This window comes from Gopherus flavomarginatus, assembly GCF_025201925.1.
Source record: "Gopherus flavomarginatus isolate rGopFla2 chromosome 13 unlocalized genomic scaffold, rGopFla2.mat.asm SUPER_13_unloc_2, whole genome shotgun sequence".
Taxonomy (NCBI): Eukaryota; Metazoa; Chordata; order Testudines; family Testudinidae; genus Gopherus; species Gopherus flavomarginatus.
The window spans coordinates 4224112-4247074 of record NW_026114610.1 but is presented as its reverse complement, the minus strand read 5'-3'; the positions used below and the strand labels follow the sequence as shown (position 1 = coordinate 4247074).

Here is a 22963-nt window from a genome sequence, read left to right as displayed (position 1 = left end):
GAAAGGGGGGGATTTGTCCCAGATCCTGCACCCTTCTAGGGCCAGCCCTGAAGGGAAGCACTGACTATTACAGTGGCAATAAAACTGACCAGCCTTGCTGGGGAAACTGAAGATCAGCTCTCATCAGGTCTCTTCTCTCCCCCAAGGTGAGCCAGACGCTGCTCTCTCCTGGCTCTCACTCTAGCAGCTGAATGCCAAGGAGCCATTTCCCCAAAGGAAGTGCATTGAGTGCGCCTGTGGTGCTGGGGGGGCTGGCGCTGCTGCTGCCTGTGGGGCTGGCAGAGGGGCTGATGTCTGCACAGACTCTCAGCTGCCAGGCCGGAGGGGGCACTTGGGACCTTACCAGACTGGCTCAGCGAAGATGGGGGGTTGACAGACCAATACAGACTTTCTCCAGAGCCCAGAGCAGCATTCACTTACGCAGCCAGGCAATGGGCATTTACCACAGCGTGGAGCCAAGGGGGAGGTGTCAGCTGCTGTTCCAGCTTCTCCAAGACAGGCCCTGTCAGCCAACAGACACTTCATACTCACCACAGCTAAGGTCGTCTGGTTCCTCTCATGGGAGAAGTATGGAGCAGCCGTTTGTTTTCCTGTTTGTGCTCCTCTGTGATGTGAAAATCGAGGAGGGGAGATAGAAGCCCCACTTCCCTTCCTAAATGATGTCCAGTGGGGGAAGCCAGGATAACAAGGTGGGGCAGCAAGTGGTGGCCAGACTCTTACTGTCAGGGTCTAGTCTAGCTCATGGTCCAGCTCAACTTCCTCCCCACATCACTGGCTCCCAGTCCCCTTCTGCCACCAGGTCAACCCGGGAACTAAGGCAGGAATGGTGTGAGGAAGCAAGTCAAGCTGAGCAAGGCAGGCAAAAGCGAGTCTTGTCTTCATGGGCCATTCACAATGATGTCCTTTTTGTGTGCCATGGCCATGGCTGATAAAAACATCCCAGACAGAAAAGCAGCAGGCCAAAATAGCATCATGCAAGTGCCAAAGTAGCTCAGTTAGGTACGCATTAGTGTGAAAATCTAATGGTCCCTGGTTCAATCCCTGGTTTTAACAGCCCTTTTATCTTTCTTTGTGTGGAGGTGGCTTGTTTTCTGGGAGCGCAGCAGCACCTTTACCTGAGGTGAATCCCTGATTTTGAGATCCCCAGCAAGACAATGGAGCATGGACTTCTGCCCCAGTTGGCCCACCTGACCTTTTAAAATCAGAGATGGGAGCTGTATTTCCCATGCGACTTATTGGTTGACCCAATATGGTGGGAAGAGAGTGAGGCAGGGTGGCCCTCGGAGATAGTGCCAGAGGGGGCAGGGACTGGGGACAAAAGTTCCTCTCCACAGCTGAGCAAGGGCAGTACTGGGGAAGGGGCATCTGTAAAAGTGTCCACGTGGAACATGGCAGGGATTGGAGGGCCCAGGAGGAGATTGTAGGATGTTCAGTGACTTGGAGAAACTGGACTTGGACATGGTGTGCATTCAGGAAATGCACATTAACAGCTTTAGGGTGGCTTGATGGGTAGAGGGTGATTGGAGGAAGGGCCTGTCTTTCTGGCCCTCCTGGCCAGGGAAGAATGATGAGGTTGGAGTCTTGTTCTTCACATTTGCAGTTCTCCATGGCACTTGTTACCACTAGATTAGTGTCTTTGGTCCCCAGTTAAGGTGTGAAAGGAACTGGCTCCCTTCCTCTGGACTACACAGTGTTTGGTGTAGGGGGTGGATTTTAATTGTGTCAGATGGCCTGAGAACCGCTGGTCCCATTTTCCCAACTGTCAGAGGAAACTCTTCTATGAGGACCACTCCCTGGTGCAGGTTTGTAGTGAGGTCGGTTTAGAGGACATGTCTCTCCATAGTGGAACCAGTGGAGGGCAGGAGGTAGCCTCCAATTCCTCTGATCTGAGCTCGCACCAGACACAGATGCGGTACACCTTTCTGCAGGGATAGGCCAGGAGTCACATTGATTTACGTGAAAGAGAGAATGTCAACAGTCCAGTTGCCACCCTTTTCCTCTTGCCCAGGTTTAATAGTCATGGATAGGCAGGAGGGAGGAAGAGTCCCAGGCTGGACCCCCAGTACACCTCTCCTCCTCTGGGCATCTGGAGCAGAGGCAGCTGGTGCTGACAGCTCCAAGGGAAGGCTTAAAAGCCACAGAGCAACTGAGGGTGAGGCAAGAGGAGGGGAGGATTTACCCCAAGAGGCTCTTTCCCAGCTGCTGAGAAGCACAGAAGTACCCGGTGTTTGCTCTTGCGGTGAAAGGGGTTAATATGTTTAGGAGGCCTGGCTAGCTCAGCTGGCAGCACCTCTAGCTCTTACTCTGAAGGTTGAAGTTACAATTCCTTGTCTGGGTGCTTGGGGCTCCTCTTCAACAATACAACACACAATCTGCTTAAGCCCCCACCCAGTAACCTGGGGAAACTAGCCCTGGCCACTGGGTGCCTCTAAGAGGCGATACTTTCCCCACTCACACTCACTGAGTGTAGAAAAGAAACTATAAGAAAAAGGAGGAAAATCACCTTGTATTAACTTGGGAAAACACCACAATGAGGATTTATAACACAACACTATGAGCAAAACACCCACCCACAGCCCACTGGGCAGTGGCCTTTTGCCTCTGGCTCTTAAATCTAGACACCAAAAGCTCTGTGGATGTGCCCCTCCCTTCACTGCACCACACCCACAGCTGCTGTCCTGGGTTAGTGAAAACCCAGAGTTCACCTCTCACCTCACGGGGGGAAAGGCCATTTCTCCCTTTGCTGTCTGGCCACATTGCCGGTCACTTGCTGTTCCACCCTGTCACCACTCTGCTGGCCACTCTCTCTGCTCTGGGACGTCTTGTGGTCCCACCAGGAGCGGAACAGGCTCCCTAAAAATAGTTGCCACCAGAGCCCGAACTGTAGCCCCATCCCTTCCACTGGAGGCCACGCCCCTGCACCACCCCTTCTCCTGAAGGCCCCGCTCCTGTGCAGCCTCTTCCCCCCAAGACCCCACCTCCTGCTCACTGCTCTCTGCCCCCTTATTATAACCTTAGTCCCAGATTTGGACCTTAGCGTCCAAAATATGGGGGTTAGCATGAAAACCTCCAAGCTTAGTTACCAGCTTGGACCTGGTACTTGCTGCCACCACCCAAAAAATTAGAGTGTTTTGGGGAACTCTGGTCCCCCTGAAAAACCTTCCCTGGGGACCCCAAGACCCAAATCCCTTGAGTCTCACAACAAAGGGAAATAATCCTTTTTCCCTTCCCCCCTCCAGGTGCTCCTGGAGAGATACACAGACACAAGCTCTGTGAATTCAAACAGAGTGACTCCCCCTCTCCGTTCCCAGTCCTGGAAACAAAAAGCACTTTCCTCTTCACCCAGAGGGAATGCAAAATCAGGCTAGCAAATTCAACACACACAGATTTCCCCCTGATTTCTTCCTCCCACCAATTCCCTGGTGAGTACAGACTCAATTTCCCTGAAATTTCCCAGAAAAGAAAACTCCAACAGGTCTTAAAAGAAAGCTTTATATAAAAAAGAAAGGAAAAATACATACAAATGGTCTCTCTGTATTAAGGTGACAAAATACAGGGTCAATTGCTTAAAAGAATATTGAATAAACAGCCTTATTCAAAAAGAATACAAATCAAAGCACTCCAGCACTTATATTCATGCAAATACCAAAGAAAAGAAACCATATAACTTACTATCTGATCTCTTTGTCCTTACACTTAGAAACAGAAGATTAGAAAGCAGAACTACTTCTCCAAAGCTCAGAGAAAGCAGGCAGACAGAAAACAAAGACTCAGACACAAACTTCCTTCCACCCAGAGTTGAAAAAAATCCGGTTTCCTGATTGGTCCTCTGGTCAGGTGCTTCAGGTGAAAGAGACATTAACCCTTAGCTATCTGTTTATGACACCCCTCCCCGCTCACTTGCCCTTACGGTCATTACAAAGTGGCAAGGCAGAGCCCTCCCATTTTGAAAAGTCCTGGGGTGTTGTTCCCCTCTGTTCAGGCACCCCTGGGTCCCTGCACTTCACACAGCTCTCCCTGATTTCAGCTGTAAATGAGGGAGCCTTACTGCTAGCGCAGACTGGGTAGTTTGTTGGATGAGAGACACTGTCCCAAAGCAGGAGTAATGCTTAGACCTGGTGATCAGTGATTTCAGATCTGTTGGTCTGCAGCAAGACTTTATAGTGAGTCTTAATGAGCTCTGTTATTACACAGGGACGAAAAAGGGGTCAAATGGTGCCTGGAAGCCTTAAGAAGACTCCACCCCACCAAGTACAACACTTGTCGCTACCTGCTTTCAACTCCCCTGAGAATGTTTTGGGGTCATTCCTTGCCTTTATCAACCTAGGGAGAATAGCAATTGACAGTTCCTCCAGTGGCACAATTGGTTAGCAGGTAGTACTGAGAAGAGCTATGCTGAGGTTGTGAGTTCAAACCTCATCTAGAGCACTGGTTTTCATTAACCAAGTGCCATCACCCCCTCATTTGGCCTTGTGGAATGTACAATTCCAGCCCAGGGGACACTGAGGCAGGGGAGAAGTTAAAAATGCCCCCTTCACTTATTAGCTCCTCTCCAGAGTGCAGGTCAGAATCTACAATCCTTTCTCCCCCACCAGCCCCTGTTCCAGGATCCCTCAAGCAGAGCCTGGAGTCCTGCCCATGGCGTTTGTACTATTGACAAACACTAAGTGACAGGGACAAAACACTCAAATCCGGCCTGGTGCAGGGACCCAGGTTTGCTCTTCAAATTCTGTCATTTGTACATTTCCAGGTCTGGGAATGTCCCACAACAGCATTTAATGGGAAGCTGCCTGCAGAACAGTTACACTGCACAGAGCTCCTTTGGAGGAGGGCCAGGAATTAGTAACATTTGGAGGATTGTTTGGGAAATGAGCCTTTTTTTTGTGAGGTTAATAACTATCTTCTCAACTTTATTTACTCAATTAAAAAATTGGTGTCACTTGATTTTTGCATCTCCCTGTGAAAATGCAACGGACATGTGTGGCTTTCTACAGGGGGGTCATGATGTTATAGTTGGGGAATTCAGTCTCTGTACTTGTGGGGGAGTGTTGCTTTTCTACAGCTGCTTCACTGCCAGGCACACTGGGCTGTTAGCTGCACCCACGGTCCTTGCCAGGGGCCCCTGCTGAACCCTGGGCGGCTGCACTGCAGTGCTGGGGTGACTCTGCAGGGGAAGAAGCTGCTGTGGAGCAATGTAGAGCAGGTGCAGGAAGAAGACGGGGTCACTATTCACATTCTGAACTGCACAATTTTCCAAATTTGGGAATTCATAGACTTAAGGTCAGAAGGGACCATTATGATCATCTAGTCTGACCTCCTGCACAATGCAGGCCACAGAATCTCACCCATCCACCCCTGTAACAAACCCCTGACCTATGTCTGAGCTATTGAAGTCCTCAAATTGTGGTTTAAAGACCTCAAGGTGCAGGGACTCCTCCAGCAAGTGACCCTGTGCCCCACACTGCAGAGGAAGGCGAATGTCTGAGAACAATTCTAAGGGGAAGGTGAATGCAGAGCTATGACACTGGAGATGCCCAGACCTCCAATGGGGGCAGTGTGGCAATTAATAATGGAAAAATCATTTGCGAAATTAGCCGCCATTGACACTATTTGTTTCTGTTCCTATTTTACGCTTCGGTGTTAGTTAGAGGAATCAGTACAGATTTTTTACTATATTAGTTAAACACTTAATTTTATGTAACCAAGCCAAAAACTTAGTGTCACTTATTTTTTCTCTGTCCTAGCAAGAATGAATTGAATTTTGTGACTTTCTGGAAAGTGCAGAGAGATTAAATGTGGGGAATTCAGTCTCTTTGTTTGTGAGCTGATGTTTTCCTCTCACAGGTCAGCGCCTGCATTGAAATACCAAGAGGGATCTAAGGGCTGGTGCATGCTGAGCACTGAACTGCAGAGCGACGTCTCTCAGGGTGTAACCCCATCCCCAAACCCATAGAGTTAAGGTGACCTAAACCCTGGTTCGATAGTGCTAAGGAAAAGGAAGAACTGTTCTGTCAATGTAGCTATTACAGGGATGGGAAAAACCCTCTGGTCGCTGTCTGCTCCAGAGTGCTATAGCAAGGCCACAGTAGTGTTTTAAGTGTAGACAGAGTGAAACTAGATCTGGCTCCAGTTCACACTGTGGTTGCTCAGGCACTAAGACTACAATAATAACAACACCACCACCAGGTGTAGTTTGCAGGGTTCAAACCTGCACAGGTGACCCCGATGGATTTCTAGTCCACCACCTTAACCACTTGGCCACAACTACTTGACACACACTTGTTTCACTACACAATGATTCTGTTCTCACTGAATTGTCACTTCAAATTGTTTGCTCAGATCAGCTTCCCCAGCACACTCACTGCTACTCATGAGTGTAAGTTTGTCCTTGGCTGAACAGCGAGAATTCCTGCCCATTTTCCTTCCAGCTGGAGCAGGATGAGAGTGTGTTTGTGTTAATGACATTGCTGTAGATTGTTGTTCATTCCCCACTCTGACAATTCAGACAGTCCCTTTCCTAGTCAAATCTCCAGCACATCGTTCCAATAGCCGGGGGCAGGATTTCTCTGGGGCACTGAAATATTTCCAGGGGCTGGTGCATGAACTCAGCCTTGCATTCCACCCTTGATGTTTCCTGGACTAACAACAGCAGCAGAAAGAAAGAGCCAAGCCAATATCTCCCTGGCAGGGATGCAGGTGCCACGTCCCCTCTGTCTGCCCATCACCATTGCAGGAGAGAAGGGTTCACTGGAATCGAATGCCCTGGCTCAGACCAGAGACATGGGGAGGTTTTGCTGTTCATGGATCTGTGCAAAGGAAATTGATTCTCTGTGTGAAATTGAGGCAGGAAATGAAACAGCCACATGGTGGCCCAGTGCTCTAGGGAATGTGGGTGAAGGACTCGGGCTGGGAAATGATTTAACAGGGATTTGTTTCAATTTATTGCCCTGATTAAAATCTATGGATAAAAGGCAGCCACTTTGTTAGTACTTGTACATGTGTAGGGACACCCCAGTGGGTGTTAAGTCTATTGCCTTCACCAAGGGCAGTTGATTATTTTATTGAGGTACAAATTTCTTGGTCAAGGCCTAGACTCCAGAGAAAACAATACACTGCTGATAAGAAGAAGTATATAAAAAGATTTTGCAGCCACCATGGGCATAACTATGATGTGTCGTGTTTCACTCTTTATATCTGGCGCCACCTCCTTCCCCTTTCGCCTTGTAGTTGACCAAGGGCAAAGCTAAACCTCTCCTCAGATACCAGGGACTGTTTGTGTCCATCCCTGCGAGCTACACAAGGGTTTGATGTTGCCGCTTTCAATCCTCTGGCTCTGCCGGGATAAGGAACAATTCAGGCTGTCACTGAACTGAAGGAGGAAGATCAGTTTTTGACAGGGAGAGGGACGCCTCCTCTTAAAGGTGTTTGTCTGGCTGGCAGTCCTGGTTACCAGGTCTTGCCCGTAGGGCTCCAGCAGTTTTGGGACCAGTTCACTCCCTTGGCCCCACCTGCCACCCCCAGGCTCTCCCCTCCAGAGGCCCCGGCAGTGCAGCGGAGCTGGGCAGCATCTGCCTCCTTGCTCCAGTGGTTGCTGGCCCCTCCCCATGGAAAGGTTGGGCAGAGCTGTGCCTCTACGTGCTGCCCCCACCCCAAGCTCCTACAGCCAATGGGATGCTGCGGGGGTGATGGCTGGGGCAGCAGCATGCGGAGGCCCCCCAACATGCCCTCCCTTGGATCCCCAGGTAAGCACCGCACCCCTGACTCCCTCTCAGAGCCTACACCACCATCCCCTCCTCATATACCCCCTCCTCCCCCCAAACTTCCTCCCAGAGCCTGCACCCCCTCTACACTTCCCAGCCCTCAAATTCCCTCCCAGAGCCTGCACTCCTCCCTCCACACCCCCCAGCTCCCAAACTCCCTCCCACAGCCTGCACCCCCTCCCTCCACACACCCCCTCCCACCTGCCCCCAATCTCCCTCCCAGAACCTGCACCCTCACCCCTCCTCCTGTTCCCCCTACTGCAGCCCATAGCCTGCACCCAGCACCCAAACTCCATCCCAGAGCCTGCACCCTAGAACCCCTCCCCCCCAACTCCCTCCCAGGGCTGGTCCACACTACGGGGGGGAAATCGATCTTAGATACGCAACTTCAGCTACGTGAATAACGTAGCTGAAGTCGAATATCTAAGATCGGATTACTCACCTGTCCACACCACGTGGGATCAATGTTCGCGGCTCCTCCTGTCGATTCCGCAACTCCGTTGGGGTTGATGGAGTTCCGGAATCGATATAAGTGCGCTCGGGTATCGATATATCGCGTCTAGATTAGACGTGATATATCGATCCCCGAGCAATCAATTTTCACCTGCCGATACGGCGGGTAGTCTGGACGTAGCCCCAGAGACCAGCCTCTCACCCCTTCTGCACCCAAACTCCCCCCAGAGCCTGCACCCCTCCTGCACTCCAATCCCCAGCCCCAACCCAGGGCCTGAACCCTAGACCTCCTCCCCTGGCCCAACCTCCCTCCCAGAGCCTTAGGCAGGTGAGAGGCAGAGTTTTGGGGGGTGGGTTCTGAGTGGTATGAGTGACATTATTGGCCCACTGGGAGGATTGGAGGACTGGCACTGGCCCTAAGGTAAATTGAGGTTGAGACCCTGCTTTGAGGGATTGGAGCAATGCTGGAGAGACTGATGGGCACGGAGCTGGGGAGCCGTGTGTGCTCCAAGGAGAGTTGTTGTTGTGCTCTGGTGACACAGAGCTGGGGTGGGGAGTTTGTAAGCTGTGGTGTTTGTATAGAGAGAAAGTTTAGTAACCCCTAGGTTAAAAACTGTTCCTGTTCTGGGTTATACATGACACTCTTTGTTGCGAGGATAGATCAGTGGGTGAATGTTTCCCTGCAGGATAATAGGTTCCTAGTTACAATCCAAGTGATTCCCTTGAAAAACTTTTTCAAATGAAAATGGATTTCCAGACTCATCTCCAGTATGTTCAGGAGTTCGCTGAATGGGGGCGGGGGGCTTGAAATGAATTTAAACACTCAGCATTTTCCTGTGCAAATGTATAAAAACCTAGAACAGCTGTCCTGCAGCTGAAATCAGTTCCAGTCCTTGGCATCTCTGTATCTGAGGCGTGTGCGATACCTCTGTGGTGATGACAGGTGAAAAAAATGCTGGATTCAATGAAAGATGAGACCATAGGAGGGGAAGGTGAACGGCAGCACCACACAGGGTCATAACACTGAGACACGGGGCTTCACTGTCACTGCTCTTGTGTTTTCCATCATTTATATCCTAAGGAACACACCCTCCCCCTCCCCTACACACTGTCACACACAACCTTCTCCCCTTGAGCCCAATCCAACCCTCTCCCTCTCCCACACACACTCCATGGGACACAGTCTCTCGGTGACTCACCCAGATGGGGGCTTGTCTCTGCATCTCCCCAACAGAGGAGCAGAGAGCCGAAAGGGCCACAGGAGATCAATGGAGCTAGGCAGGAATAGAAAAGACTTCCCCTCCCTTCTGTTGAGTCCCGTTAATCTCACCCATGGGACATTCCTGCCTCGGGTGGGCTCAAAGCACCAACCTTCCCCTCAGCAATGGAAGGGGGAACCAGCTCTATCACACAGAAGGAGACTCCCCACCTCTGCTGCTGCCATTCAACAGCCATTAATATGGATTTGTTTTAGTTAATGCAACCCCCTCAACCCCTAATCCAGCCATGAATCAAGGAGGCAAGACCCTCAGCTGGGGACCAGAGTGGCAATGGGTTAGTGTACAGGACTTATAGTAGCAGTGCTAAGTGGAGCGATGCTGAGGTTGTAAATTCAAACCTCACCTAAAGCACTAGCTTTCTTTAAGCAAATGGGTTCTGCCAATCAGTTTGCCCTGCAGAAAATACAATTGCAGCTCAGAAGACACTGAGGTCCCCTTGCTTTACGGAGAGCAGGGCAGATTCCACAGATCTACCAGGCTCTGCTCTCCACCAGCCACCTGTGTCAGGGAGGGGTCAGGCAGAGCCCAGAGCACTGCCCCTGACTCCCCCTCAGTCTTTGCTCCCCAAACCAGGGTGTGTTCACCCTATTCACTGTGAGACTCAAACCCTGCCTGGCTTTCTGTATGTTGATGTGGTTTTCGTCTGTCATGTTGATGTGCATGTGGGTCCTGTGTGATTTTGGTGGATGCCTGGCATAGTTTTGGGTGCGTGTGTGTATGATTTTTGCATACAGATTGTTTTTTTGCTTAGTATTCTTTTGGTATGTGAGTTTTGTGCTTTCTTGTTGTGGGCTTTTGCTGTGTTTTTTGGTGTGGATTTGTTCTTTCTATATTTTGTGTGGTTTTCCCTTTTGTGTATATGCCTCTGTGTGCTGTGTGGGTTTGTGTGGGTTTGGTTTTTGTTTATGTCTGTGTGGGCCTGTGCAGTCTGTGATTTTCTCTTTCTCTCTGTGTGTGTTTGTCTCTCTGTTTGTATCTTCATGTGTAAATTCACTGGAATTTTTCAAAATCTTCACAGCTTTGCCAATTTTCACCAGGAATTTTTCTCCAATAACAAATTCTCACGTGTTCCCTACCAGTTTGTGACCATTGCCCCAGGGGCACGTCAGTCTCAGCGGCCTGATTTCCCATTGACCCTTCCCCCTTTTATTGGGACTGGGAACTAGCCAACCAAAAACTCTACTAAGTTTTAGTAAAGGTCCAACAGTCTCTTACACGAGCCAGCCCCGTGAGGGTCACCGGTGGCCAGAGAAGGCAGCACAAGCTGGTCCCATGGTGTAATGGGCAGCACTCAGGACTCTGAATACTGCAGTCTGAGTTCAAATGTCAGTGGGACCTTGTGTTGGTTTGTGTTAAAGCCCTAGAGCTCAAAGTGCTCGATTTCCCTATCTCCAGTTGTTTAAGAGTGAGTCTTTTCCCTCCCGCTGGGTGACTCATACCCACTGGAGCCAGGTCTTTGATTGAGATGGCTGCAATGGATTGGGGTGTAGAAGTGGCTATGGCTGCCTGTAGTCCTGTGGTTTGACCTGGTGATTGGCATTCTTGCTGCTTCACCTGATGTCCACAAGCTTGGCCCATGTCCTTGCTGCCACACTTTTCCTCTGGCCCACACGGCGCTTGAAGAAAGGAGTGCCAGGGCTGGGATTAATAGTCAGGGCTTGGCAGGAGGGAGATGGAGCCCAGCCTGGAGCCCCTCACACCTTCCCTCCTCCGGACACATAGAGCAGAGGTGGCTGGTGCTGACAGCTCCAAGGGAAGGTTTATAAGCCACTGAGCAACAGAAGGCGGGGCTAGAGGAGGGGACAACCATGCCTATGAATGGCCAGCAGACAGCCACAAAGACCTCCAGCCAGGCTGCTTCCTGCCATGCCAAATACCCACTGAAAGCGACCCGCAGACCAGCATGTAGGGCAGCTGCTGATGCTCTGTGGCCAACATCAGAAGAAGGTAAGAAAGCAGTGCCAGCCCCCTGGTGTGACCTCTGTCTGTTCCCACTCAGGTGCTCACTTTTGCAGTGGGGCAGGAGATTTTACCCCAAGAGGCTTTTCCCCAGCTGGTGAGAAGCAGAGAAACACCCAGGCTCCCAAGGTGCTATTCACCAAGCCCCCTCCAGCACAGGGACAGGCGCACACTTGGAAGAGGGAAACTGCTCTACACGCCTGCCTGGCCAGCCGCCCATTATCTTTGGCAAGTCAGGAATGGCAAAGGCTAGACTGGAAGGACCTGGGACTCATGCTTCAGCCTTTGTGACACCCAACCCCCAACTCCTTCCTGGGGCTCTAGCTGAAGCCAGAGCATTGGCCTGAGCAGCCAAGAAGAGGTTCCAGACCTGAAGGAAGCAGGACTTTCAGCACGAAAGTAAAACTGCAGAAACACAACCATAAAGGGACTTGAACCCTCAATCTTCTGACCCAAAATCAGACACCATATCCATTAGGCCATATGAAAAAAGCCCCTCCAAGCCGTTCTTTAGAAAAGGCAGACACTATGTTTCTCGGGTCTTCTACTGAGTGGGGCCGAGACTCTCTGGGCACAAGATGTAGAGTTCCCAGCAACACGTGAGAATTAATTCTATGGAGCCAGGTGCAGGACCTTGGCAGGGAGGCTCAGGTATGGGGGATTGGGGTGCAGTGGATGGGCTGGCTGTCTAGGTGAAGAGATTTAGTGACCCTCAGATGCAGAAGGGAGGAAGAGGAGGAGGAATTAGCAGTGGCCGTGGAGAAGAAGAGGAGGGGTGAAGGTTCTTAGCAAGCCTAGCTAGCTCAGTCAGTAGAGTATCAGGCTCTTAATGGGAGGGGCCAGGGTTTGAGCTGCTGTCCAGGGACTCAGCTTTTATGTTGCCTTGTGTGCCAGGAGCCAAATGATTCCTGGTGGTGCCCAGAGCCATGTGTGGGACAGAGAGGCTGAGACTTGTGGCACCTGCTCTGCAGCAGGGATCCTGGCAGCTCAGACTCAGAGAAGGCTTCTGCGCTCAGAGGCGCTGACTTTGAGAGTTCCTGGGCAGTGCTCAATGCCTGCTCCACCACAGGCCCTGCCCTCAAACCATCAAATTTCTTCCCACCCCACCCTGCCCCACTTCTTTCTCTCCTCACTTCTCCAGTACACCCCATCAATGGCCGGCAGGAGGTGCTGAAGAAGAAGAGGAGGAGCTTGTCGGCCAGGCCTGCTAGCAGGTGGGAGGTACAGGGGCAGCTACTGGGCACTTTTTTTTTTTTGTGTGTGTATTCTGCAGCCCTGTAGCACCCATGGAGTCGCTGACTTGGCTCCTTTCACACCCTAGAGAGAGAAGCAGAACCAGGGCTATAGCTGATCTGAGGGGCACCAGGTGAGTGGCAGAGGAGTCAGGTGCTGAGAGTTTGCCTAACACCTCAGGGACACAGTGTGAGGTGGTGTCCCAGGGATCTCTATGAAAAGAGCAGAACAGAATTTACTTGGGTTGGGGAGAGAATTGAGAGTGTTTCAGGGGGTTGTAGAGAGGTATTGCCCAGTTTAGAGACTGGCTAAAACACAGGCCTTGGTGTGAGCAGGATTTGAACCTGCGCAGGGGAACCCTATTGGATTTTGATGCCAACACCTTAACCACTCGGCCATCACAGCTGTGAGCACAAAAGTGCCCCACTGCCAGAGAAACTGGTAAAGAATCACAATGCCCAAGCATGAAGTCATCTGAACTACAGAATTCCCACCGCAAACCTGGCTCCCAAAGCACAGGGGGGATTTGGGGTTTGTTCTCTTTGTTTAGCCATGTGCAGTTGCACAGAGAGCGCATTTAAAAGTCTCCCCTCCCACAGAGCGGAAATGGGAAATGATTCTCAACTTGAAGCTTGATATGAATGAGGATGTCTGGGCCACAAGGCCAGGGACTGATCTTTGCTATAGAAACCAGTGACACACAGAACCAGGCTATGGAAAATGTTTCCTGGAGTCAGTAACTGGATTAGCAGCAGTATTGTGCAGAGAAATGTCCCCTTACCTCCCCGCCCTTTCCTTCCCTTCCCTGAGCTGGGGGAGAACCCAGGAGTCCTGGCTCCCAGCCCTGCCCACCCCACCCCCGTGTTTCCATAGGGCTCCACCCAACGCCCCCCCCCCCTGAGCGGGGCAGCCCCGCGGGGCACATCGGGGCGGCACAGATGGGCCCAGGGGAGAAGCAGGTGCCCGGCAGCCCCCACCGCACTGGGGGGCGCCGCGCTGCGGGGGGCGGGGCCAGGCCGAGACCCCGCGACACGAGAGTTCGCGTCAGGAGCCGGAGCTTGAGGAGGGCGGGGCCGGGGATCTCTGGGGGCGGGGCGTGAGGTGTCCGATTGGCCCAGGGACCCGCCTTCACCTGGGCTACAGAGGACGGAAGTGCCCCGGGGCAGGCTGGGAGTTGTAGTTCCTGGCTCGTCTCAGAGCGGAAGTGACGAACGGTTGCTCTGGCAACGCGCCCCTCCCGGTGCACACTGGGAAGCGTAGTTCCCTCGCCCCGAGGCCTCGCTGCCCCCACCCCCTCCAAACGGGGAGCCGGTGGGGGGGGCACCAGTGGGACCCGCCCCGGCGCTGCGGGGGGGACGCGGGCTCTGGGGCAGCCGGCAGGCGGGGCCGGGCCGAGGGGTGCTGAGGCGGGACGGGGAGAGGCGGCTCTGCACGGGGGGGCCGGGGGCTCAGACACCCAGTTCCAGGCGCCAGGCCCAGCCCCTGCCCCGGGAGCAGCCCCGGGCCCGTTGGAGCCGGGCGGGGGGGGCACAGGGCAGAGGCAGCGCAGAGTTAAAGGGCTTCACCCCCCCCGCTGGGGCTGGGGGGGGCAACGGGGGGGGCTGAGCTGCCTGGGAGCAGCCCCACAAGCGGCAGCCTGGGGCCGCGGGGCCTTCAACCTCCCCCAACCTGCCCCCCCAGTGTCCACCCCCCATTTGCTGTGACTCTCCTGCCAGCACCGCCCCCTCCTCTCCCTCTGTAGGGCCCCAGCAGCCCCTCAAGCCCCCACAACCTGCCCCCCAGTGTCCCTCCCATCCACTGTGACTCTCCCCTTATCTGTTGTGACCCTCTCGCCAGCCCCACCCCCATCTGTGGGGATCCCTCAGCCCCCAGCATCCCCTCCCCCATCGTGTACACTCTACCTGGCCTTTCCCTTCGCCCCGACCTCCTCCTCCCCCCCCCACCCTCAGCACCCCGACACAGACCTCCTCTTGCCTCATCTCCCACATCCTCCTTCCTGTCCTCAGCACCCTGCCCCCCCCCCTCCTCCCCCCCATCCTCCTCCTCAGTGCCCCACCCCTAATTGCCTCCATCCCATTTCTCATTGCTGGGCCCCACTTTCCCATCCTCCCACTCCCCCAGTCCATCCCCAGGTTGTGAGGTTCCTCATCTTCAATCTCTGCTACACCCAAACCTGCCAGGTTCCCCTTTTCAACCACTGTGGGGTCGTCCAACACGCCGACACCCATCCACTCTGGGCTCTCTAAAACCCACATTCCCACAATGCTCCTTGGTAACGCCACTCTCCTCTATCCCTAATCCCCCTATTCCCTTTCCTCAGGTCCTCCTGGACACCCCAACCCACAGTCAGGCCTCCACATACATCCCAGACATTCACATACTGAGCCAGTTCTTCAGGGACCCCCACAGCCCAGCAAACTTCTCCATCCATGAGCCCCATGGACCTGTGGCCGGGAAGGTGAGGAAGCTCCCACTTTGGCTGGGCTGGGTGTGGGTGTTAATCTTTTCCTGTCTTGTGTGTGCTGTGCTCACAAAGGCTTTTTGCTCCCTCTGGGTGAGGTGTGGTTTTGGCCGAAGATGAGGTGTTTTGGTAGCCCTGTGGATGCTGTGTGGTGTCTGGAATGGGGCGTGTGTGTTCCCAACATGCCCCTTCCCCTCTGCCTGCAGAGCTGAGGACAGACAGGTCTGAGGAGCAGAGCAGGAGCTCTGGGAAGGAGAAGAGCAATATGAAGATGGAGTGTAAGATGAGGCCAGATAACTTCTGTGGAGGGAGACATGCTGGACAGCACCAAGGATTGGGGAGACAAACAGGTGTGAGCCCCGGGCTCAGATTTCTAATTGTAGCTGTGATGGCAGAATGGGAGGAGGGTTGAAGCCGAAGCCCTGGGGTGCAGGAGTAGCAAGAAGAGGAGCCTCACCACCATTGCTTTTTCTTTTTCTCTTGTGTTGTGTTTCATAGCAAGGGAAGAGAAGTCGCGGGGACGGAGTCCAGCCCTGAGGTGAGATGGAAAGTGATCGAGAGCAGTGACAGCGTGAATCCTGTTGATGCCAAGTAAGAGCTGCCCAACTGGGACAAGAGTAACTGTCTCTGTCGGTAAGATGTGTACCTGGTTTGGGAAGGGCTCTGGTCACAGCCGTACTGGCTCCAGGCAGGGACTTCCCGTTACCTGGGTGTGGGTTTCCGGACTAGCTGTGGCTTCAGGGGAGATGATGTTTCCATTTGCGAGAGCTGATCATCTCTCTGGCGAGGAGTGGTGTTTGCTCCCTAGCAGAAAGTTGGATCCATGAGGGTGACTCCCTGTTGTGAATTTCTTTCGTCCTCCTAGGTTTCTCTCTCTGTGTTGGCCAACTTTCACTCAAACTCTCTCTGTCTCTCCTTTCATGGACACCTGTCATGTTCAGTTTCCTGCATTCTCTTTCTCTGCTCCCCCTCCCCCAGTCTCCTATGGACTCAGCTGGGTCTATCTGCCCACGGGCAGGGTCTCTGCCATACTGGGAAGGATGTGTCCTGCCTGCCAGGATAAGGGGTTGCTCCTCCCACCCCCTATCTTCAGGAAGACCTCATTGCTGTAACTGGGTCACAGCGTGAGTGGCCAGTCATGTCTTTGGGGCTGTGAGGTCTGAGACTGAGAAGGGTGGGCTCACGGTCATGGCTTTGGGCAGAGGAGAAGTGGGGCTGGGATTAGAGATGCCCCTTATCACCAGCTAGTTCCATTACTGCATCACCCAAAAGTCTTGCTCAGGGTCCATTATGCCTCCTTGTGCTGGGCACTGCAGGGACAATCAGAGGGACAGCAGGATGCATGAGGAAATAGATGAGTGTGAGGCAGATGGGTGAAGGGGTGTGTGTGACATACATTGGGGATGGATGAAGGGTTGAGGGTTGGATGGACAGATGGAGAGCTGCAGGGACGGATGGTGATGTCACAGGCTGGACTTGTGATGGGTTCAGATTTTGGCCGCTGGCTCTGTCATCTCCTGCCCCCATCTGCCTGTCTGACTCTGCCCCTGTCTCTCGCAGGCAGCACTCAGCAGAGTCTGGCCCTGTTGTTACACTGGTGCCTACATCCAGCGCACACCTGTACGTAATGTGCTCCTGGAGAGCTCAGGCAGGGAGAAGCATGTGGTTCGCGGCTGCTTAACCAGCTACTCCAAAGAGTGCCGCAGATCTCCCCCTCCTCGGGCAGCAAGACCCTGGCCTGGGGGTTCCCTGTCCCTCCTTGCTGCCAAAGCAGCCTGCTCAGCGCAGAAACCGAGGTCACCTGTCTCCGCCCAGCCTCTAGCTGGAGCTGCTCCAGCCCCGAATTGCTGGTATCCAGCCTGGCTGGAGTTGGTGCGATGTCCTAGTGGAGTCCTTTCTTTCTCCCTGGTAGATTATGATTTTCCCCACTGCAGTTAGTTGCTCTTTCTCCACTTCCCCATAGCCCCTCCCCAGTGATAGTGACCCCTGCTGGCCAGGCACGAGAGTGTCCTGTAGGTGCCTTCTTGTAGGAGCAGTGACTCCTGGTGGCGAGGGGCAGCAGTGCCTGGCATGTATCCCGCCTAGCATTGCTGCAGCGACCCCTGGTGGCAACTGAGGTCAGTTGTTTATGTGACCCCACCACTGCCATTGTGCCTGTGAGCGCTGGTAGGTAGGTGAGGCAGGGCCCTGTATGTATATCAGCCATTGAAGCAGAGCCCTCTGCATATCCCACTCTCATCTTGGTGACTCGTGTTGCCCAGGTGGGGCAGTCCTCTGTGTGTATTTACTCCCCCCAACCCCTGCATTGGGCCTGTGACCACTGGTAGCCAGAGGAGTCAGTGCCCAAGGTGTATTCCTCACCTCCCCCAAGGTGGCTGGGTACCTGGGTGGCCGTGTCAAGCAGTGCCCTGGGTATCTTCCAACCCCTTTGTGGCAGTGAGCCCTGCTTCTGGTGTGTATCACTCCCCCACTAGGGATGTGCACTGGTGGCCAAGTATGGCAGTGCCCCGTGTGTAGCCCCTTCCCTCCCCCCCTGCCCCAGGGTGACCAGATAGAAAGTGTGAAGAATTGGGAGGGGGTGGAGGATAATAGGCACCTACATAAGAAAAAGCCTCAAATATCAGGACTGTCCCTATAAAATCGGGACATCTGGTCACCCTATCCCCTCTACCCCTGTGCCAGGTATGGCAAGCACTCATCCCTGGCATTCCCATGGGGCAGTACCCTCTGTGTATCCCCCAGTTGGGGCAGTGACCACTTCTGGTCAGGTGGGGCAGTGCTCTGTGTGTGTGTGTGTGTGTCCCCTATATAGGTAGTGACCCTAAGTGGCTAAGTGAGGCAGTGGCCTTTGATTTCCTCTTTTCTCCCCAGACCTCTCTCTCTCTGGGTTAGGGCCCCCAGCTGGGGCACTACCCAATGTGTATCTCTACTAATTGGAGCAGTGACCTCCCCGTGGTGCCCTAGTGTGGGAGTGCCCTATTGGTATCTCCCTCCACCTCTCCCCACACCATTGTGGTAGTGGCCACTTCAGGCAGTGGCCTGCTTATTATCTCCCTGCCACCAGCACCATTGCAGCAGTGCCCCCTGGTGGCCATGTACGGCAGTGCCCTGCCTGTATCCCCCCCCCCAACTATTGCTGCAGTGACCCCAGGTGCCCAGTTTGAGTAGTAGCCTGTGTGTACCTCACCTCTTGGGGCAGTAACATGTGGGGCCAGCTAAGACAGTGCACAGTCTGTGACGTCTGGTGGCCATGTAGGGCAGTGGCCTGTATGTACCATCTCCTCTGGAGCGGTGACCACTGGTGTCTTGGTGCTAAGATGCAGCCACCTCTGGGTTACATGGTGGGGCTGTTTACAGGACAGTGGGGACAGCCCCCCCATTCCAGGAAGTAGGGGAATGTCTGGTGTTTGGGGCAGAGCGTTCCACCTTCTATTGAACTGTGAGGCTCTGAGCGCCTTTCCCCTGCCTGAAGAAAACCCTGTGTGACTCCAAAGCTGGTTCAATAACAGGTATCACCTCACCTGCCTTTTCTCCCTGGTATTCTGGAAACTGCCCAACTTCCCCTTCACTGTTGGTCTTCAAACCTCCTCCAAGCAACCCCCCACCAACCCGTTAAGATGCCAAACCTCCCCTGGAGCCCAACCGGGGGCGGGGCACCCCACCTGAAAACCCTACGGCACCATGGAGGTGGTAGTGTCCACTGCCTCCATCTTCCACCAGCCAGGATGGGCCCCACAGCACCATGGGAGTGGTCGTGTCTCCTGCTTCCATTTCCTGACAGCTGCTGCCAGGCCCGGCCCAGACTTCCCATTTCTGGTGCGAGTCTGGAAGCAGATGCTGCCATGAGGCGGTGCCGGGAAAGGTGGTGCTGGTGTCAGGAGAAAACAGGAGGAGTAGGTGGGTCTGTACTACTCCAGGGAGGTGCTGCCCTTGCTGTGAAAGGGTCCCGCTATTAGAGATGTCATCTCCCTGCCCTTCCACGCTCTGCACCAGCCCCTGCTTGTCCCGGGAGCAGGGCTGGCTCCAGGCACCAGCGTAGCAAGCAGGTGCTTGGAGCAGCCAATTTAAAGGGACGGCCCATCCAGTATCGAGGCAGCACGTCCGGGTCTTTAGCGGAAATTCGGCGGCGGGTCCCCCATTCCCTGTCTTAGTCTTTGAGCTGCCACCAAATGTCTACCAAAGAGGAAGGGAGGGAGGGAGGAAGGACTCGCTGCCGAACTGCCGCAGAAGAAGCAGTTGGTTGAGCTGCTGGCGAAGAGCCACAGCTTTTTTTTTTTTTCCTCCTCCTGCTTGGGGCGGCAGAAAAGCTGGAGCTGGCCCTGCACAGGAGGAGCAGGGTCCAGTCTGCGGAGCTGCAGCAGGGAACCCTGCAGCCCAACACCCATCAGGCACCCCCGTTCCCCTTGCCCCTAATCCCTGCTGCCCCCCCCATCAGTTATAGAACAGGAGGCAACTTAACTTCCGCTACCTGTTCCCTTTATAGAAGCACAGTCAGAACTCTCACAGGCTGGGCAGCAAGGAGCTGATGCCGTTGTGTTCACCCCAGTGGATATTGCAGCCCTTAGTATAAAGGTTTGTTCTTTAAACATGGGGTCAGTCTCCTGTGGGGTTGGGTCACAGGAGAGCCCCGTGACCCTTCCTGTGCTTCTAACCCTGCATTGTTCACCCTGCGTCCTCCCCCACGCCCCTAACCCTGTGCCCCCTCTGGCACCCCTAACCCTGTGCTCCTCCCTGCACTCCCTCTAGCACCTCTAACCCCTACATACCCAACTTCTGGCATCCCTAACCCTGCACCCCCTCCAGCACCCCTACGTCCCTCACCCCTAACCCTGTGTCCCCTCCTGCACCCTAAACCTGTGACCTCTGGCACCCCTATACCCCAACCCTGCACCTCCCTCTTGCACCCCTTACCCTGCCCCCTAACCTCTGAACCCCTAACCCCTGTGCCCCCTCCTGCCCCCCAACTCCTGCCCCACCTGGCACCCAACCCCTGAACCTCCAACCCTGTGCCCCCCCTCCGGTGCCCCTAACCCCTGCACCCCTAACCCCTGCATCCTCTTACACCCATAATGTCTGCACTGTGCCCCCTTTTTCCCTAACCCCTGCACCCCTTCTTGTGCCCACTTGGGGAAACTGACCTGGATGCACGGAGTAGCTGGCATTGCTGCTCGCTCTCCCCGCCGCCCCTGAACACTGCTCCTCCGCCCACCACGAGGGGGCTGTGAGAGGGGACCAAGGAGCGACATCGGGGTTCCCTGCTTCCAGGTCACCTTCCCCACCTGGGCTGCATAACAGGAGGACAGAGAGCAGAAGCCCAGGTGGGGAAGGTGACCTGGATGCAGGAAGCCCTGATGTCGCTCCATGCTCCCCACTCAAAACCCCCTAGGGGGGCACGGAAGAACACTGGGGGGAGCAATATCTGCTCATCACCGCTCTCTCCCCCTTCTCTTCCCCTCTTTCCCTCCATGTTCCTATTCTGGCAGGGAGCAGGGAGAAATCTGGACACCAACCCAAGCGGCACTCCCCTGCCAGCCGGGAGCAGTTTCTGACTACACCAGCAGCACACACCTCACTGCTACCATACAGCACCACCCTTGACCATGGTACTCCTAGGTAATTCCCTGGTGGCACCCACCCCTAAGACTGGCCCTGGCTATGGGCTTCAGAGGGAGTGACCAGACCAGGCGGCCATGGAGAGATCCAGCCCGTTCTCCCCTCCCAGCTTCTAGCAATCAGAGGCCAGGGACATGCTTCCATGGTGATGACAGGTACTGCTCGACAACGATCCAAAGTACATTCATATTCCTTATCCGAGTCAAATGCCACCGACCGAAGATTGATTTTCCTGTCTAGTGGTTCAGGTTCTGTAGTGTCTGCATCAGACTGTTGCTCTTTGAGGACTTCTGACAACACGTTTTACACCTCGTCCCTCTTTGATTTTGGAAGGTTCTTCAGATTCTTAAACCTTGGGTCGAGCGCTGTAGCTGTCTCTAGAAATCTGTTATACCTTCTTTGCGTTTTGTCAAATTTGCAGTGAAAGTGTTCTTAAAGTGAACAACATGTGCTGGGTCATCATCCAAGACTGCCATAAAATGAAATATATGACAGAATGCGGATAAAACCATAGAGCAGGAGACATACAGTTCTTCATCAAGGTCTTCAGTCACAAATTAACGCATTATTTTTTTCACGAGCGTTATCAGCATGGAAGCATGTCCTCTGGAATGGTGGTTGAAGTATGAAGGCATATGGATATTAGCATATCTGGCACGTTAATACCTTGCAACGCTGGCTACAAAAGTGCCGTGAGAAAGCCTGTTCTCACTTTAAAGTGACGTATATAAGACATTGGCAGCATTATCTCCAGTAAATGTAAACAAACTTGTTTGTCTTAGCAATTGGCTGAACAAGAAGTAGGACTGACTGGACTCTAAAGTTTTACATTGTTTTCTTTTTGAGTGCACTTATGCAACAAAAAAAAAATCTACATATGCAACTTGCACTTTAATGATAAAGAGATTGCACTACAGTACTTTATATTTTACAATGTAAATATTTGTAATAAAACTATTTATAGTGAGCACTGTACACTTCGTATTCTAGGTTGTAATAGAAATCAATATATTTGAAAATGTAGAAAAACATCAAAAATAAATTTCAATTGGACTATTGTTTAACAGTGCGATTAAAACTGAGATTAATCATGATTTGTTTTAAGTTAATTGCGTAAATTAACTGCGATCAATTGACAGCCCTAGATTTGAATTTTTCTGTCACATGCAGGACCATCTAGAACATATGTGTGCAGGGAAAGATCGTGGGGGGAGTTGTGCTGTGAAATTATTTCCTGTTCTGACATGTCCCCAATTGCCCTTTTTGCCCTAACACGCTGCAGCGCAACATCAATGTTTTGCTCCAGATCATTCCTTCCTTCCAGGGGCCAGGGAAGGGAAATTGCTGCAGTGGAGCCGGTTGAGGTAGGGATTATCAGGGAGTTGCTGGTGGTTTCCCTTTGTGAGGAGAAAGGGCAGTAAATACATAGGGGGTGGGAACTTCCAGGAAGGTTGGTCTGTGTGGGTGAGGGCAGGAAATCCCCAGGGTGGGGAAAGGGTGGGGGACAGGGTGTGACAAATCTGCTGGGATTTGTTTACTGTGAGGCTCCAGCATTTCTCAAATGTGGCCACCAGGGGCTTGTATTGCGGCTACAGCCTCCTGGACTATAATTGAGGGGGAGTTGGGGACAGCAAAGCAGCGGCCCAGGCTGCCTACAGGGCCTGGTCCCTACCCTCTTCCCGAGTCACAAACACTGTAGGAGCAGGCAACCAGTGGGAGTTCCCCACCTTCCCACGTGCGGTGGGGCTCGGTCTTCAGGCTTCTGCTCTGGGATGGTGGGCGGCAGGCTCAGTCAAGATACATGGAACGTAGGCTGGGTGGGGAGAAGTCTATGTAACTCATGCAGTTATTGATATACATGTGACCTCGAATATTACCAATCTGTGTCCCACCCCCCAAAACCCTCCAACCAATCATCTTCCAAACAGACCCTCAGTCCGGAAAGCATTCGTCCCTCATGTTGTTGAAAAGACTCAAAGCAAACAGAAGAATCCCAGCTTTTAAAACAATCCTCCAGCAAGACAAAGAAACTCACATCTGTAAACTTAGAAAACACTCCCAAGAAATTTTAACAATATGTTGTCATGAAGAAACCAAAGTGTTAAAGAGGCCTGATTTTTCAACTACTTTAAAAAAATCTTCTCAAATCAGCACCTTTAGAGTGAAACTCTTTCTGCCTTTCTAACCAGACCATTCTCCGCAAA

At 53.1% G+C, this 22963-nt stretch overlaps 2 non-coding genes across 2 annotated transcripts; both read right to left on the bottom strand.

The window, feature by feature from the left end:
• Positions 1-6187: 6187 nt before the first annotated feature.
• TRNAS-AGA (transfer RNA serine (anticodon AGA)) lies at positions 6188-6268 on the bottom strand. The gene has a single exon. It is a non-coding gene; the product is annotated as a tRNA-Ser (tRNA).
• A 6740-nt stretch (positions 6269-13008) lies between these two features.
• TRNAL-CAA (transfer RNA leucine (anticodon CAA)) lies at positions 13009-13090 on the bottom strand. The gene has a single exon. It is a non-coding gene; the product is annotated as a tRNA-Leu (tRNA).
• Positions 13091-22963: the final 9873 nt, after the last annotated feature.